This window comes from Falco peregrinus, chromosome 3 (assembly GCF_023634155.1).
Source record: "Falco peregrinus isolate bFalPer1 chromosome 3, bFalPer1.pri, whole genome shotgun sequence".
In the NCBI taxonomy this organism is placed as follows: Eukaryota; Metazoa; Chordata; class Aves; order Falconiformes; family Falconidae; genus Falco; species Falco peregrinus.
The window spans coordinates 40,944,773-40,963,865 of NC_073723.1; the positions used below are offsets into that span (position 1 = coordinate 40,944,773).

Here is a 19,093-nt window from a genome sequence, read left to right on the forward strand (position 1 = left end):
CAGCATCAGGATTCCTACCTGATCTTGTAAAAACAACTCATGTAACTGGGTCTCCTTCTCCTGCCCGTGTGATCTGGCTGGCTGCTGCCTCCTCCTTGACAAGTCTGTAACCTTCAGGGTGGGTATGGCATGGCCACAGCTGAGTGCCTGGTGTTCCAAAAGAGGTGGTCCACATGGAACAGAAATATAAACTGCTTTTGATATATAGCTTGCTCTTCTCTTGTTATGTCGGGAAAGTTGCACCTCTAAGGCTGACGCTGTAGTCAGGAGTCATCCCATCAGGTTTTAGTTAGGCTCACCAGGTTGTTGTCTGCTATTTGGTACTTCTTCGCTGTCTGTTGTGCTCCCCACGACTGTGTGTGGAAGTGATGGTACATTCTCTCTGTATTCTTCACCTTCTGTTTTGCATTATCTCAGTCTGGCTGTACGTGACAGGACATTTGCTTTTCCCTGGCAGCTGCTGAAGTTTTCCTTGATGAGCCTGAGATCAAACGTTTGTATTTGTTCAGGATGTGTAATCTTTCATTTTCAAAAAGTGAGTTACTAATTAACTGCCAAATGGGAACAGAATGTAAACCAAGGCATGGCCATCTCCCTGCCAGACCTTTTCAGTGCTCTCATTCAGGGCTTCCTGAGTAGCTTCCCGATGTGACTGCCTCTTGCTGAAGATGCAGAATAGGATTTTTCAGTGCTCTGTGTATGCATGTTTGTTTACACAGTAATGTCAGCAGGGTATGAAATGCTACTGTTGCAGTCTCTGAGTGTTTTACATGCTTGGCATGTAAATGATGACAAACAGACCACATAAGTTTTGGGGACTGCTTCCTCCTCTGATGGAAAAAGAAGGTGGTGAAATATCCTTGTGACAACTATCAGTGAGGTTTCACAAGACTGGTGATGTTCAGAATGGCTGAGGTGTGAAGGGACCTCTGGAGATCATCTGGTCTAACTCCCCTGCTCAAGCACGGCCACCTAAAACAGGCTGCCCAGGTCTGTGTCCAGGCAGCTTTGGAATATTCTCAAGGTGGGAGACTCTGCCTTGGTTGTTCCTTCCAATTGACTTCATCTCCAATCCTGGCTGCTTCCTAAACCACTGAGCTGACAGAAACTAACTCAACTCGAGTTGAACTGATCCACTGGAGCTTAGATGAGTACCAGAGCTGAAACAAGTGAGATATCAGGACTGCCCAGCCAAGAGAAAAGGAGGGGGAGCCATCCTCTTCCACAGCAGCAAGCGGGTAGATCAGCTTACCCACCTTGTAAAATGTCACTTGAAGAGGATGAGGCAAAAATTAACTGTACAGAAAAGTGGTTTTCTTGTAGAAATGTTTGCCTTGTTTAGTACCCTTAAACCTGTTCACTGTATAGTAGCGTGATCTGGCATAAAGAACAGGGATGCACACAGGAGGGAGGAAAAGCAAAACCATAGCAGCCCTGACCTAGAGGAGTTTAGCTGTTTTGGGGCTGCACCTATAGTAGCTATTTGCATTAAAATGCCTTAGCAGGCTTTCAGTGTGATGTAGCATGTGGAAGTGAAAAGAAAGGCATTAAGAACATGCAATGAGCCAGCCTTCCATGGACCACAGGCCAGCTGTTTGCTATCCCTACTTTGCAATCTGTTTCTGTTTTGTTTTGTTTTGCTGTTACTTTAGGCTCAGCTGGCTGATGGTGAAATGTAAAAATCTTGAATTTTCACGCTGCTGTAGCTGTTAGGGAAAGGAAGCTTAAAAGGGAAAGGTATTAGAGAAGTTTGGAAGAGCTAAAAGTGTCAGTTTTCTGCCTTGTCACACTGCAGCAGGAAATTCAGCCCACTTGCAGCATCAAGAAATCTAACAGCTTTTCCCTGGCAGGAGAAAACAGAGGGAAGACAACAGAGGTAGGTTCTTCTCCTACTCAACAGTTAAAAATGGATAGACACACACCTACCAGACAAAAGATGGTGACAGAAATGGAGGCAAAATGAAGTGGAAAGAGACTTCTTTGGTAGCTTGTCTTGCAGTTCAGGTTGACAAAGATCTGGATTTTCCTCCCGACCCCTGATGAGCAGTATTTTCATTTTAATAGCTATGTTCATTTTAAGTTCTAGGACTGGTAAAGCCTTTCAAACCTTATGAATTAAAATTAACACTCAGTCAAAACCCAGCTGCCTATTTTGTAGGCACTTCCATTTTAGACAAAGGAAGTTATTAGCAAACCTTACAACTTTTTTGCCCACCCTGTACTTGCCAGAGTTATTCTGTGGCATTTTCCACACACTAATCAAGTAATGCTATGTCTGTTTGTTGATACGTGTTTAACCACTTGTCATTCAATGAAGTTGCTTAACATACTAATTATATAATTGTAATTTCAAAATACATTTCCTTAACCATTCTAAAAGACAAAATAATGATTTGCACATGTTGCATCTGAAGAACTGTGCTTTTGCCAGAATTGCATTTGCCACCTAATTTTTCCACTTCTCCTGAAATAATAGCACATGGCTGGCACTGTGCATTCGTCTAGTACAAATGAAGTTTCATAGGTTTTTGTTTGCATAATCATCATACAACCCCTGGTGCAAGTAGATACTACTGATGATGAGTTATTTTACCTACAAGCTCAGCAGTCCACACACTCACACAAGATGCAGAAGATGGAGATTTTATTATATGCTTATCCCTGCAGGAGCATGACTCCTCCGTAGGAACCCTCCTCATGCCACAGGGCAGCACAGCTGGGTAGCCACAGGAACACAGAGTGATAACCACAGAGCAGACATCTTTGACTCACTAAACAGTGTGCTCAGTAGAAACTAAATTTGACATCCTTCATCCCTTCATTTCAAGGATTCATTTCACGAAGCCAGGATCTCATAATAAATGTTCTGACAATGGACTTAAAGGGAAATGAAGGAGGTTGGGTTTTACAAGTAATTACAGGGGAATAACTGAGCTTATGTCCTATGGAATACAGTGGGATACCAAAAATGAGTGCTCCTCTCTGTCACCACTTTAGTTTCATCAAATTGGTACAATTTTCTTCTGAGTATCTGCTCATTTAAACTTTTCCTTCTTCTTTTTGAGATAGGTCTACACAACTTAACCAGACCTGCTGGTGGGCTAGTCTAAGCACTTCTGTAAACTTGGACTGTCTTCTGGCACCCCATTCCCACAGCAAGCTCCTGTCATCTGTTGTGTCTACATAACTTATGCACTCATCTGTATATAGTTTGGCCCATGGCTTTAGTGCTGAAGCACTTTTCTCAGTCTGTTGTAGGCAAACTCATGTCTGTTCTGGGCAGAGGTAGGATTATTGGAGGAACAAAGGAATAGTTTTGTCAAGTACTGGGAAGATTTATAAAAGTAGTCATGCATGCATGTTCAGTGCAAATTGTGGCAAGTTCCTGTACAATTTGAAGTTCGGTTCTAAAGTTACTTTCTTAGCTATGCTACCTGTAACATGGATCAATACATTAAAGGTCTGGATCTCTCCTTAGCATCAGGATATTGTGGAGGTATGTGTAGGACCACCAAGCTTAAATTCACTTCCTAGGCATCCATGGTACAACGACATCCTGCTTTCTTCCTTGGATGTTTTTTTTTTAAATACCCCATCAAGAAAGAGATGAAGACTTACCCTAGCTTGATCACTAATGGTTTATCTGAAAAAATTATTTCACTTTCCTTTTTTACATGATTGCCATTGATGCCCTGATGGAAAGTGTCAGGCATCTCCAAAGGAAAAGGTGCTTATGTTCTTTCCTATAACTCATTTAACATAGCTTCCAAGTCCCTCTCTTGTCTCCCAAACTCACTTCACATACAGATTTTTGTAGTTACACTGCGTTTCTCAGATCATCAAGTCAGAACATCGTACTGTTTGAGACAGGAAGGAGTCCCCAACTAACCTTCTCTTCAAAGCTTCAAATGTGCAATATCCTCACTTGGTACAGGAGTTCCTGTGTCCCCAGAAGCTCCGTATGTACTTGTGGCCTCCATTTTGTAGCCCTTGCAGACTGACTGTGTTCCAATACTAATGCTTCATTCCAGTAAGATCCTTCACATATGCTAAATGTAAGAGTCCTTCCAAGTAAATCACTCTCTCAAGAATACAGAAATCGAGATAATAAACACTGAATTGGAGGTATCAAGCAAAACAAAACCAGTGAATTCTTAAGTTAAACTTTAATTTTTATATGCATTTCTTCATATTCATTCTTTCTCTTTCCCATCATTAGAGAGACTGTGAGACCTAGTTTTCCACAGATCCTTACGGCTGTACAAATAATTGATTTTACAGTCCAAAATCTCTTCTATCATCCTTCATCCCCTCAAAAAAACAGTTCAGATTCGTCCAAAATAAAGACAAAAATGCTTTTAGCCAAAAAAAATAATTCATTTTGTACTTGGCCATTTGTGGTGGAACTAGGAAAATGGCTGAGATTCACAAAACTGGTGGGAAAGATGATGAATTATTTTACCTACAAGCTCAGAAGTCCACACACTCACACAAGATGCAGAAGATGGAGATTTTATTATATGTCTATCCCCGCAGGAGCATGACTCCTCCGTAGGAACCCTCCTCATGCCACGGGGCAGCACAGCTGGGTAGCCACAGGAACACAGAGTGATAACCACAGAGCAGTCATCTTCTTTGACTCACTAAACAGTGTGCTCAGTAGAGCTGCATGAGCAGAAGAGTTTGAGGGAATTCTTGTTTTGTAATACCCCATAAGATGGGCAGTTAGGGTGCTGTTCTGAAAAGGGAAAAGAAGGGTTTGGATCCTCTTGGGAGTCAAAGAGCCTCAAGCTATGATTTTTCATAGTCCAGTATCAACCACCAAAGTGAATCGTGCCCTTTGGTTTTTGCTACAAATGGCCAAAGCTAAGCAAACTATAACAGATGACTTCAACGTTTCTAAATTTATTTGCAGTTGAAATTGCAGAATACCTGTCACAAGTCTGGGAGCAGATTTAACCAAAACAAAACTGCTTTTTCAAATGTGTATATATTTTTCAGGAAGAATATGCTTACCTTGCTCTACAGCCAAACCCATCCCTGCCACCGGCACATACCCAGCTGGTGGCGGCATTGTTCAAACCTCCCAGCCTTGTGCTCCTCATGGCTGGAAGTTGCCACATGGACCCCAAGCAGAGACTGCTAGGTCAGGCTGCAAAGGCAATTTAAGGTAGTAAAACACGTTCAGCTGGAGTCACTGTGTTCCCTGGCTGTACCCACAAGGTCGTCATCTTCCTCCCTTTTGTAAATCTTCTAAGCATAACCTGCAGACAAAATGAGAGCTTCCCTTCCTCAGCATTCACCTATTCAGCTTTACATTTGCTACAGATTTTTTAAAACTTGGTTCTATGCCATGGATTCATAAAGGACTTTGGTTTATACCTCTGCCCCTGCTGAATCTCTTCTATTGGCAACTTGTTAGAGAAGTGCCAAAGGCTCAGTTCTTTGTGCACTGATAGCAGTGGGGCTCTGAGCAGTCCCTGTAGCTGTCATGCCTCAGCTATTTACATAAAAATCGCACCTTTTGCTGATACTGGCTACAAGGAAAAGATTTTAGCTAGTTTGTGAGATCATAGAAAGCCATTTTATGTTTAGCCATTACTTCAAAACATCAGGCTGTTTAGCGAGTCCGTCCTATTTCAGACTATGCCCTAAATATTTCATGCTCTAACATTGTTTTGAATAATTGGGGTAATTTTTTCTAGCTCAGCATGCTGTATGAAATTATGAATTGAGGAGATTTTTATGTTTTCATATTTGATTCAGTACCCCATTGTCACTTATGCAAAATGGTACAATAATACACTGTCAGTCATTTAGGGGACAGCTGGGTGTACATGAAGCTTTGTTCATGTGAGTAGGGCTTCCTAGGGTGCCTCAGTTCATCAAGGCAGATGATACCGCAGGACCTGGGGCTTGATTCTGGAGTGTGCCAGAAAACAGGATCATTTTTCAAATTGAATAAAAAATAAACAGGGATCAGCAGGTAGAACTTTTTTTGTCGTCATGTAGTGAGGAAAATAATAGAAAAGAAAAAAATTGGAAAGGAATGTTTGCTATAATTTGCTAAGCTGAAAAATAGTTAATCAAGAGGACATGGGTTTGAGAGGGACTTAAGGAAATTAAAAGGAGGCATCAGATATTGACTTGACCCCAAAAATGCTTAAAGCCCCATTTGCCCTTACAGAACAAAAGTGTTAGCACAGAAGTCTGACATGCTGGTAAATATGTAATTTAGACATGTCAAACTACTTTGAGAAAAATTGCAAAAAGCTGAGAATTTTTTGGCCCTCATTTAAATAAACTGGATCTTGTGGAGTTTTTTGGAACTCTCCTGATAAGTGATGCTTAAAAGCCTTTTGATCAAATACCCTTTCTCAGGCAATTACATGTTCTTAATTTAGAGGCCAATTCAAAAGATTGCTTGTTACCTTCATTTAGCAAAGGTTCAACTGTTGCAGTTTTCTGATCCTTTTAAAAAAGGCAAACAGGGAGAGTTTACACAATAAAAGTTCTTTTTTATTCTCAAATTAATTATTTTGAAATATCTTACAGATTACATCAGTTTCTTACTTGCATTCATGTTGCAAGATGGCGACTATTGTATGTTGCTAGTGATGCATTAAATTAGTTGTTTACATTATAAAATCTAAACATATTAGAATCCTTTGTGTTTGTCTTCAAAGATTCCTATTATAATAAAGCTTTCTGAAACAAGTAAGGTTGTCTTTTTTGTTTAGTTTATGCATCAGTGGAGAACCTAAAGATCTGTAGCCTCTAGCCATCCCTGTCTGTGTTTAGTAGAGTGTAAGGAAATTGTGTTTGGGAAGATATATATTTTCATTTAAAAGAGAAAGTTATACTTTTAAATGAAACATTTTGCATTTGGAAAAGGTAACACCTAAGATGAATGTAGGCCACAATTCATCCTTTTTTTTCAAAGACTCTGTTTTACTGTGACTTTTAATTGGAGTAAAAGAAGTATGTATAAGGTACTGAAAATCAAAATTTTGGCTGTATCTCTCCTATTTCTGATGGCTTTGTGTCAGTCTTCAGGTCAAAGTGTTTCTGAGAGTTAAGTAATGCAAGAACAACATTCAGTAAAGAACAGTATTTGGGATTTTAAAGAAATTGCAATTTGGACTCTCAGTTTTGCTTTTTAACAAATGTTTTAGAGATAATGAAAAGTGAAAAATAAAAGCAAAAGCTGCCTGCTTTACTACAGCTGGAGCTGCTCTGTGAAAATCTGCCTGCTTTACTACAGCTGGAGCTGCTCTGTGAAAATAACTTTCACTGCTGAGGGAAATTCATGAATACACTTTTAGCAGCAAAGGATCTTCTTGAAGAGTCTGCTGAGCAGCATGGCAATGAATATCCACACTTTCCCCTCAACACACTCCTTTTAAGTGCAATGTGTGTTAGTTCTTCAGCTAGAGAAATGACTGCTTTGATACACTTTATAGGTCATACTGCATCTGCCTTTTGAATCTGTGTTTTAATATGTTTAGATATACGTCTTCCTATCTTAACAGTGTTGGCAAGTCATAAGAAATGAGTAGGAATTTATTTACTGTCAAAAATCAAAATAACTTGCATTAAGCCAATGACCAAATAAAATTGTCACAGTTATACTTTCTATCAATGAATGTCACTGAAAGGAAGAGCGTCAGGCTAAGTGTTAACTTCAGAAGCAGATTATTTCTTGTGTACAAAATGCGCCTTTTAGGATAACAAGCCAAAAGTACTTTGTATCTAAATAGCCTCTAGGACATAAAGCAATATAACAAATGCTGAGTTATATTAAGTCTTGGGAAACGTGACAAAATAAGCAGTGGAATGAAGAGAACAGTACTGAAACCATTTGGAAAAATGGGAAGTGTAGAATTCTATGGAATTATGAAATATCTTAAGGAACATCTTGTTTCTGGTCATGACTAAACAGTGAGGAAAGTGATAAGGAGTAAACTAGCTATTTTCAATAAATCTTCAACTTTAGACAAAAAAAGCTAAGTGATTAAAAGGCACTGAAGACTGTTTTGATTGAAGAAAAAAAGTGCAGGATTAAAAAAATATATATACTTATTTGCTTGAAGGACTTTTAAAATGAACATTATTGTTTATTAAAAGCATAAGAAGGTATGAAACAGTCTGATGTAACAGCTCACCAGAAGTTGTTTCAAAGGCTATCACTTGCTGAGGTGCTTAGACAAGATGTGTTCCATCAGCAGCCTAAGGACAGTGCCATGTGTGACAGGATAGTAGCGCTCATGATGTCTGAACAGTTTTAGTGAAGTTAAAGGTTAATCGTGAAGCTTCAAAAATAATATGGACTGTGATCCAAAGTACAAATTAAAGCCTCGAGAGAAAAATTAAATGCTAACTTTCAAATATACCCTCTTATTCTGGACTTCTGATTTGAGATTCCTTAAACTACAGTATTCAGAAACAAAGAACACCTACAGCTTTTAAGTGGATGGATGCTTTGCCTTTTGCAGGAGCATTATCCATTTAGTTTATAATGATACCAGATGAGTATCCACACCATTAGTTCATTGAGAAATTCTGAACAAAATGTCTTGGTCCTGTAAACATTTTCATACTCATGTAGGTCTACGTATGAGTCATCCCATTAGATTACCTGATGATCAGTCTGTAGAAATGTACAAACAGTCAGAAATGCAAGTTCAACTGATGTGAATGGAGGTTTATCTGAGGAGAAATACCAAAGGTAGCTACATTGCCTGGGTTTAATATCCCATCTTTGTTTTGGCTGGTGTCTTGTCTAAGTGAACATGCAAAACATGTAACAGAGTAAAACATGGCATCTCTGAACACAGTCATACTAAGAACTGATTTTCCTACAGTTAGTTTTAGATGTCCAAACTGCATGAAAGCTGCAGTTCCCATCCATATCACAATTTCTATAGTAGAATAAATAATTTGTATTTTGAATTCCCTTTTGATATTTCTTTTACAAGTTATTGTAGCTGGTACATACATGCCCATTTCTTCCTGCTGGCCAAAATTGAGTGAAGGGGAAAATTTTGTTCACGGGTTCAGAAAAAAAGGTGAAGGGAACTACTGAAAAGTAGACTCATTGTTGGAGGCACAGGAATTCCTGGCCCTTGTCCTGAGAACAAGTACGTGTACTGGGTTGTATCTTGAAGAGCCACAGTGTCTAATAGGTTTCCTTTGGGGTACTTCTCTCCTAGATCTCCTTTCTAAAACCTTGTTCCAAATCACAAATCATTTCACAGCTGTGAGAGCAGCAGCCCAGGGTATCAAAGACTGGTATTTGACTGATGGTTTGAGTGTGGTTTTGACAGGGGTGGTCTTTATCAGGTGGAACAAGACTCTAGGACTATGTTATGTATTTCTGCATTCCCGATAAAAGGTAAGCAAGTCAAGTTGCCAGCTAAGAGTGGTATAACTAGGTGACATGCTTTCGTTTCTATTATACAAAGTCAGAAAAGTCTTTTCAGGTCTTGAAATGGACAGTGTGAGTGCGCTGATGTAGTGCATTGGCACTGGAAACTTGCTAAAGACGATGTTACAGGCTTTGCATTGAAGTTTCCATTCTGTTCCTTGTCTGGAAGAAGAAAGAAAAGGCTCAATATCACTCATCCTATTGTAGTCTGAAATAAATTATGTGCCTTGCTTCTTGTCTGATCTTCCTCTACCTTTTACAAGATCTTGGTTTTGTCTTTGTTACTTTTGAGACAGTTCCCTGCAAATCTCCCTCATTGTAGATACTGCAGGTCCACTGTTAGGTTTCTCACACTTTCTGTCATAAGCAGAGTAACTTAAGTTTCTTTGGTTTTTAAATACAGGGAAGATTTTACACACTCATTCTTCTAACTCTTTTTCAGAATCATCTAATATCTCAATGTGTGTTTTAAACTTTGAAGCTTAGAGCTAAGCGTGGTCAAGTTCTAGAATATCAGTGCTATCTCTACTGGTAGTAACACTTTCCTGTTTCTTCCTATCAGACTGTGTGTCTAAGGGTTTGCTGTTGTAGCCTTTGTATTACTTTTGCTAGTGTACTTTGTTCCATTTTTAAATTTTGTCCTTTTTTTTCTGGAATAAATGAGCTGCATCTGAAGGAGATGGAACTTGCATCATTGCAGATTACAAGTTGCAAGTTCCGTTTTTACAGTGGTTACATGTCAACATTAGGGGGTTGCTCCAAAATAACTGCTTTTTTCATCAGTTCTTGCTCTTTGTTGGGGAGAAAGCAGAGAATGCAGCAAGAATGTGTTATCTGTGTTGAAAGTAGGTCTTTACAGATAGAAAACAAGATTCAATTTCCCCTAAATTTCATTCTTTCATGCGTTGCATTCCTTGAGTACTGGGAGTAAAGTTCAAAATGTTAATATGCTGGTATGATTAAGATGCTTTTGATGAATGTGGTCTTTATGAGGGTGGACTCCTGTTCAGAATCAATCAATCAGTGCCCAGTGAGTTTTGTAAGTAAATGTCATTAAAGGTTGCATTTGTGGAGGATGTACTTGTGTTCTCTAAATAATCACCTGGTATATTCTCTGTAATATCCTTACATAGTGTCAAAAATTACAGAGAAAATAATTCTTAAAAAATGCAAGTCTTCTGTCTACAAATGCACAGGAAGCAGCGTACATCTGAGCAGTCCTGTGTAAATCAATTGATTAATCCAGTCTTATGTCAAAATACTTATACGATGTTGAATAAAATAAAATTAAGGCTGTGAGCAGAAACAAAATTCTTACAGATTATCTCAGAACAAGGAAACTATATTGACATGCTGTCTGTACAACATAGGAAGTAATGTATATATTTTATACTCATCCTTACAGAAATTACAAAAAATTATATGTCAAATTACAAAGCACTTATGCAAGTAGTTTAATTCACAAGGATTACATGTATGTAAAGTCACTCAGCTACACAGCATTTTCAAGACTTGGCCCAGACTATCTGGATCTATCAACATACTTAAACCAACTTGACACTATGATATAGCCTGTATAAATTAATAAACTCTGTATACATCAGATACACAATCAAATTATATTTCATATTTGAAATATATTTAAAATATTTTCTTTTAATATAAACTTCTTCAGTACGATGTTTTTTCTGCTGAAATCTGAGATGATCTCTTTAATTGTGTAGTGTTGTGTTTCAGTAATTCAAGTAATGGAGCAGGTGGTACATGCAGTTTACTGATGTTAGAGATAGTATTTAAACAACTCCACGCTCAGAGGTAGTATATCAAAAGTTTTTAAATTGAGGGTGACAGGAACTGGTGCTGCACTTTCATGTTATCCAGCAATGTGGAAGAATTTTGACATACAGCTGGAATGATCAAACTGCATCAGTTTTACTGTCTAACTTCATTTGACATGAATTTCAAAGGTATTTGGAAATTATTAGATTGTATGCTACATTTGGAGAGTTTACCTTCCTTAGGGAACTTTTTTATGAAGTCTGATACAAGGGGGGGGGGGTATGATCTCAAAACATTGCATAAAGCGGATATATTTTTTGGTAAGTCTCCTTTTATGTTTCATTTGCGAGTCATGCAGAAGCTCTAGTTTCTACAGGAGGTGTTACTATAAAAGTGAAGCATGCATGCTGCTACTAACCTGCCCACAATATTTTACAAACGTACTTCTTCTAATGATACAGGAAGAGACTGGCCTGAAAATACAAAAGATTACTTCAGCTCATCAGTATTTCGTGTACATATAATAGGTAAAATTAGAAAACAAAGGTAACAGCAGGAAGCCCAGAGTAGTTCAGTGATACAAAGTTACTTCTAGTTCACATCATAAATCATATAACTTGTGCAAGGTTAGTAAATGTAGGATATTTACTGGTTTGTTGCTTTTTGACAGAAAAGCCAAGAAAAAATTCTCTAAATCTTTTTGTTCTGTTGCTTAATACTGACGTGGCTCAAAGAACATCACTGTAAGAACAGAGTTAAACAGTTTTTTATAGGGTAAAAACTATATGTAACTTAAAATTTTCTGCTAATGCTTGTATTTCTTCAGGATTCTGACAGCTGTGATGCATAGGACAACTGACTTTTGTAGTTACATATATGTACAAGTCGTACAAAAGAAATGAGGATTTCAAAACATAACAAAAATAATCTATATTATAAACACAACAAAAAAATGCTATAAAAACTCATGAGTGAAAGTTAGTTATAAAAAAAACCCAAAAAACTTTTTGAAAATGCCTTCCTGGGTTTTTAATTTAAACTTCTTGGTTTTTATTTAGTTAATATGAAACTTTTACCTACATTTTTATTTACAGTAAGATCTTTTACGTCAATGATGCCTTTTTGTGTCCAAGTACCAAGTGATTACTGAACAGTGATTCACAAAAGGTACCTCAGTATAATAGAATTTCATAGTTATCTGACAAAAAAGCGGATGATCATTTGGTGTTGGCCATGCTTATCTGCAGCAATAACAAAGGATTAAATGCTTCCTCGCTCCTGTGTAACAGTTCTCATACTTTCCCTGCTAGCTCACATAGGCAAGAGATATGTTTGTACTTGGTTCAGTAGAGACTGTAGGAGGGAGTTGGTTATTAAGAAATCAATGTATGTCCCATACAAGAAAAAACAGTGTCCTGTGTGATAGTGATTTCTGTTAAACAGAAGCTTATGGGGGGAAGGATTATGGTGTGTGATTGAGACACCTGTTGAGAAAATAGGCAACTATTGACAAGTCTGATTCATGACTGAGTGACTGCTCTGCTAGTCTTCACATGATCCCCACCGAGAGTGAGCCTCGACCGCCTGCTAAACAAGGGCTGTTTGAAGTTTCTTTTTAACATTTCCAAGACGTTAATTCAGCAGGACATCTCCACTGGGGTTCTCGATGTCACCAAATCAGCAGCTGTTGAAATCCATTCACTTCAGCATGAAATGTTTGCATAAGTTTTTTTCTTTTTTTCTTTTATTTGTGACAACAGCAAAGTAAATAAAACCCTAAAAATCCTGCACTACTCAACTCGTATATGTGTGAGAACAGCTTCTGGTTGCAATTGTAGCTGCTACGGCAAAATGTTTATTTGTAGACCACAATGGCAATCGGAGTAGTTTATTATGATACACAAAAAATACTGATTTTAATAGACATTTCTGTGACATTTTTCCAGTGTAAACATTAGTTAATTTTTGTGCCAGCTGTCAAACTTGTCTGAAAAGTGTTTTGAAATGGAATTGTCTTTTTTTTCAAATTTCAAAAAATCTTAAAAGTCTAAAAGCAAATGCTTCCTATTTTTTCCAGTTAGTAAATGAAACGCTGTTTCTTGGGTAGGAAAACATTTCTATCTGACTCACATTTCCCTGGGAAAACAGCTTGTATCATAGAATTAGTTTAGTTTGAAGGGGAAACAGAACAAGGCAAGACATATAAACATATTACAAAGCTTACTTTGATATTTAAATGCTTTTTTTTCTTTTCCTGGCCATCTGAAAAAAGGTGTGGTGAATGTAGTCAATTGTAAATAGAAACTCTGTATTTTCAGTCAGCTTCATTGTTAAACCCGAGAACTGCTGACCACATATGAAGACTCCCGGTTTGAGCCATCCCTCCTCTGTTTATTAAATCTGTTAAGACTTAAGTGTATTTTTACAAGTTCATTAATGTATTCCATTCTCTCTGATGTATTTTTTCCCACTATTATCAGATTTCATTACAGGGGAGGAATTATCAGATCAACCCATTATACAGCCGAGCAGCGTTAAGTCTGATTGGAATTTGGGCTTCCCTTCATTTACAGGGGGAATATTGTGTAAATCAGACTCTCGGGTTTCAGTGGGAGGCACAGGGCTGCACAGCATCCATTTGTCAAGTTGATTGCACCTCAGCAAGGTTGCATTAGCTTGTCTTTGAACAGAAGTGAAATCCTATGCGAAGCTCCCCTTTCTGTCATTTACACTAACATCCATCCTCTTAAACCACGGCCTCAGAGAAAAAACAAAGTGATGGCACAATATAATCAGTCACTCAGGTTGTCTGTCATATGTTTTCTTAAGGAAATGACTTTTAAGTTAGTGGAGCAGAAAATTGAAGAAAATTAGCAGAAGGCTGTTGTAGAAGCAGAAGGAATTTTTAAAAATTACAGATGTACGTAGAGAAGCATGGCTGTGTATAGCAAATAGAAATGCAGTTGATTCTGGTTTTTAGTTTAGTGTTAATATAATGCCAGCGTACCCAATATGCAATAATGCAATGTATAATGAAACTTTATGCATAAACTTGAATTAGGCTGTAAACGCACAATAAAAAGCTGGTATGCACATTTTCAGCTTTTATATCAGTGACTGTGTTTTATGATGCTGAATACTCAAGTAATTTGCACTCTTTTCCATGCGTCAGGAAAGCTGCCTACGTATCTCAGAAATGTTAAGCTGCAAAGGCCATTGTAAACAGCTTTGTGAGGAGGCTTGTAAGTTTTTTGAAAATCAGGAAACTGATTTTTTACATCTGATGTAAAATGGCAGCAGTAAATAGCATTAATTGTTTAAACCAATGCACAATGAAACTTGTACAGTCGCAACAGTTGCTACAGGGTTAATGCTGTAAATGAAGAGGAGATAAAGATGTACATTTTGCACAAAGTAAAAAGCACATTTTAATATACTTCTTTTTCTCCCTTCTTCCTAAACTCTTATCCACTCTGGAAGTAGTTCGTTAATTACAGGTACTTTGGTTTAACTTCAAACAGTAAGAGAATTAGTTTTGTGTTGTGTATCTTAAGGGAACATTTCTCAGTGTGGTGTTTTTTTAAAGGAGGGTTGTGCATGGCTATTTTAAAGTTAGAGCAAAATAGCACATTCCTAGTTTAAAATAAAACCTGTGAGCTCTTGCAACAAACTGGTGTGAATTTTGAATTTATTTAGTTATTTTGGAATAGATACGCCTCCTAAGGGCTTTCCAGACATGCAGTAAGTGATGTTACTAGCATCTGTCAAATGTACTTCTTTCTTTTCTTTCTTTTCTCCCTTTTCATTCTGCCCAAGGGAAAATTGCACGTGGTCTTTATTTGTTTATATGATGCAGGTACAGTAGTCTAAATCTTACAGTGAAGTAAGAGAAATATTACTCATCTTGGGTGAGAAACCTCTTTTCTTATATTCCTTTTTCCCCATTTTTTTCTGCTAGAAATAGAGGCACAAAACCTCACAAGACAAGTCAGGTTATTAAATTGATGCATTTTAACATGCCTTGGAAACTTTGGATGGACTATGGTATGACAATATGAAATTCTGATACTGATTTATACCAATGTGCTAGTACATTGTCACTTGGAAAGAGAAAGGAAATGTGTAGGAAAAAGGTTACTCTTTAAATACTATACAAAATGTATTTTTGTAATTTTCATGCACAACTGTAGTTTGCAGCTAGTGTAATTTTTTAGTTAGTATTAGATTTTTTATGTGTCCCTTGAAGAAAACTTTAATCGGCTTCACAATGTTGAATACATTTAAATTTTAATACCTTTACTCAACAGAGACACTATATATATATATACACATACACTAAAGTCAGTCAGATATGTAAAGGTCTGCAGGGTCAGAGCATAAGTGAATGCATCTCTCTCCTCAAAAATAAATCTTAAAAGATTTCAGAAAGAAATTATTTTTAAATACAGCATGTGAAATTATATAAAAAAGTTACAGATTACAGAAATATCAAGTACACTGCTCATGGAATTCACATTTCATTAAGATATATATTACTTGAGGTTGTGATACGAAGATGATAATGGCTACATTTTGTGCTTCTTTTCCCTTTTATAACCTAATGTTAACATTTAGGAATTCGGAAACTTGAGAGCCCTAGTAGATCAATCTTGATTAGTTTATTTTTCTTTGTAAAGATTTTGATAGCCTGGTAATGCTTTTGTTTGAAAGAGTATTCTTTACTTCCTCTTGTGGGGGATGAAATATTGTTACACCCAGCTCTTCCTCTGAAATGGCGAAAAACAATTTAGGTAACTGAATCTTTGATGAGGAGACCTTAGATTGAAGTGTCTGGTGTTTAATTGCCCTTTTACTCATAATTCTTCTACATTTAACCTCAGAGGTGATTTTAAAAGTTACATCTTAATTGCATAGCCTCATTCAATCATTAGTACTTTGCCTTGCGGCAATTTATTACAACTTTATTTCCCTGAACTATCAATGAAGATGATGCTGAATTTTATATTAGCCAAATGTCCTTTTGAGATTAATGTGGTAATATAGATTTTATGCATGCTTTTCCTGCTTTAATATTTGTGTTATGGTTTGGGGTTATAGGTATAGCACAACCGCTGAAGTAGTTCAGAGAATGCTGCATGTATTGCCTCAAGAACTGATGCTGGAGATTTATTTGAAAATGTGCATCTGCAAGAGGAAATAATAGAAGGGCATTCTCTGATGTGCTTCTCTAGCTATTTTTACAGCTTACTCACACAGCGTTTTTCCCCTTTGAAGATAATAGTTGGAGTCCCGTTGTGAGGAAAGCACTGTAATCAGATGGGCTAGGAGAAGGGGATATGGGCACAAGGGTGCTGGGCCACAAATGCCACCATTAACACTGGGCAAGTCACTCTGTAAATTGTACTTCACTTTCACAGTGGTCTTTTGGAGGTTCCTACATTCTTAAAATTTTTAAGGGTTCCAGCTGCTAAGGCTATGGAATACCAAAACCCCCTTGTGTCAGTGCAGGATCAAGGTAGAATTCATCATGAGCACGTTTTCTGTTATGTTCTCTAATTTATTTGGAGAGATGTTTAAATATGGCAGGTAGAAAGCACTGACACCCCTAATGCTATCTATGTAACTGCCATAATTTAAAAAGTCACAGCCCTTCCATACCGTTCCTATCCAAATTCTCAGATTAGAACTGGCAGCTAGTGGCACCTACTATATAAGCATTTCTGCTTGCACAAAGCTCAGGGAGATTTCAATGGATGAAGCTAGTGTGACGAATACCTCCAGCCAGGTGTGCTGACCCCAGTGCCAAAAACATTGTCCTGCCTTTCCCCCACTCCCGGCTTCTCATTCCTGACCCTCTACCACACTTTTCTTTGAGCTATTGCAGCTGCTTATCCTGCAAGTATTGTGGGAGATGCAGCTGGGAGAGGACAGCACTGCTTCCTTCACTCACACCGCTGGCACTAGTGTTGGTTTGACTGCAGACTCTGGAGCCAGCTGATTTGGGTATGTAGGCAAACCAGAAGGGTCTCCACAGCTTTCCAAAAATGTGAATTTGAGGCATGCATGTTTGGGTGAAGTACCATGGAATTTGGTGAATGTTACATCCTTCCTTTAAGGAACAGGTAAGCTCATGCTAGCAGCAGTTCAAACAGTAGCAGCCTCCACCCTAATCTCAGGCATATTTCACCTCCTGAAATAAAAGCATATGTAGGGACACTCAGGCATTTGAATGTGGTCGAAGAAGGGTACGACTGGATATTAAATTAATCTTTATGGAGATTCCGTATCTGGAAGAGGACAAAAGCAAAAGAAACTAAAACAGAGAAAGCAGGAGAAAAAGTGTAGCAAAAGCCTCAAAGGAAGACAAGAAAGTGAAAGTAAGAATGAAAGAATTAGATATTTAGATATCTAGAAAGAATAGATAAAATTAAGAAAGAAAGAATCAGTCCCACAAAGGTCTGCATGCTGGCTGAAAAGCCTTCAGGAAGGGATGGCAGAAATTTGGTTTTGGTTGTTGTGTATCTCCTGCATTCAAGAAAACAGGAGTGAAGTTGGGGGTGTGTGGCTTTGGAGGTGTTTTTTTTAACTAGATATGCCTAAAAGATGCTTGACTTCATAATTTTCTCCTCCTAATAGAAACAACCCTCAGGGCCTCAAACTTTGGCTAATCATTTAGGTCAAAAGGGTAATAATAATGTAGAAGACCATGAATTAGAAGTGTACCCTGGGGAAAGCTTGACCCAATGCAGAAGTAGAAAATAACCATACAAAACTCTGTAACGGGATCCTCTGAAGCTGAATGGGAAAATGAGGGCTCGTACAAATATGCTCACCATCTAATATGAAACATAACTCCAGAAGTATGTATTTTTATTCCCTGTTACAAGAGTGAAACCACAGTGGAGTTACTGTAACACTGAGGCTGAACTAATCCCATCACAGGATCAGATCTTGGTAATAAATAGTTCCAGGTGCGATCCAAGGATTAGGAATGTTTAGATTTGTTTCAACTGAAAGGTGTGGAGTCTTTTCCAATCTTTCCATTGACGAGGGAGGGTTGTGTGAGGTGTGTAACTCCCTTCTCTTAAAAGAGAGACCTGCTTGTTGCATATCCCTTTTTACTGGTATATCTATCTCAAATACTTGACCAAGTAAGCTGGTATCATTCTGCTTATGTTACAGATAGGGAGGTGAAGGATGAGGATGCTCAGTGCCTTGCTAAAAATCAGCCACCGTGCCAGTGGCAAACCTGGAAGTATAAATGCTGGTGCTGTGCTCTACTTCGTGGGTTCTACTGCTTTCCAGGGCATCCTTACAGTTTGCCACTTTCTTTATCATGGAACTTTGGGTCTACTCTTCTGAATACGCCCATCTTGTGAGTGGCGTTAGTCAGAAATGGAATGAGCGTATATTTAAAGATTGTGCCATACTGAACATACATATAGGACCATGCTAAGGTTGGTAGGCAGTCTCATAGCCAGGCATCTATCTTTTTCAGTCTTCAGTTTTACAGTTTCATGGACTATGCCTAATCAAGTGCTTAAAGCTCTATGAAATAGGCTATACTTGTATATTTGGTTGCTAGCCTCAGTTCCCAGTTCCTTTCCACAGACTGTGGCTGTATTGGCAGCAGATAGATGACATAGCAGCAGACAGTTATCTCAGACACATAACTCAGATAAGTTTGTAGCTGAAAAAGGAGCTGTGCAGAGCTGGCTCCAAGGACGCACTAAGCATTTATTTCTATTTATGTACCATAGTCCCGGTTCACCATTTATACAACGGTATCAGAGCAACAGGTAGGTGGTGACTTCCACTCATAACCCAGAGTTTTCCATGTGTGCATCTCCCTTATGGGCAGGAACAAAACAGTTTGTGGCCTGCAGC

At 38.0% G+C, this 19,093-nt stretch overlaps 1 protein-coding gene across 4 annotated transcripts in view; it reads left to right on the plus strand.

The window, feature by feature from the left end:
* The window catches only part of STAU2 (staufen double-stranded RNA binding protein 2), a 177,226-nt gene that overhangs the window by 120,090 nt on the left and 38,043 nt on the right, over nucleotides 1-19,093 (plus strand). The gene's annotated exons all lie outside the window — the stretch shown is intronic.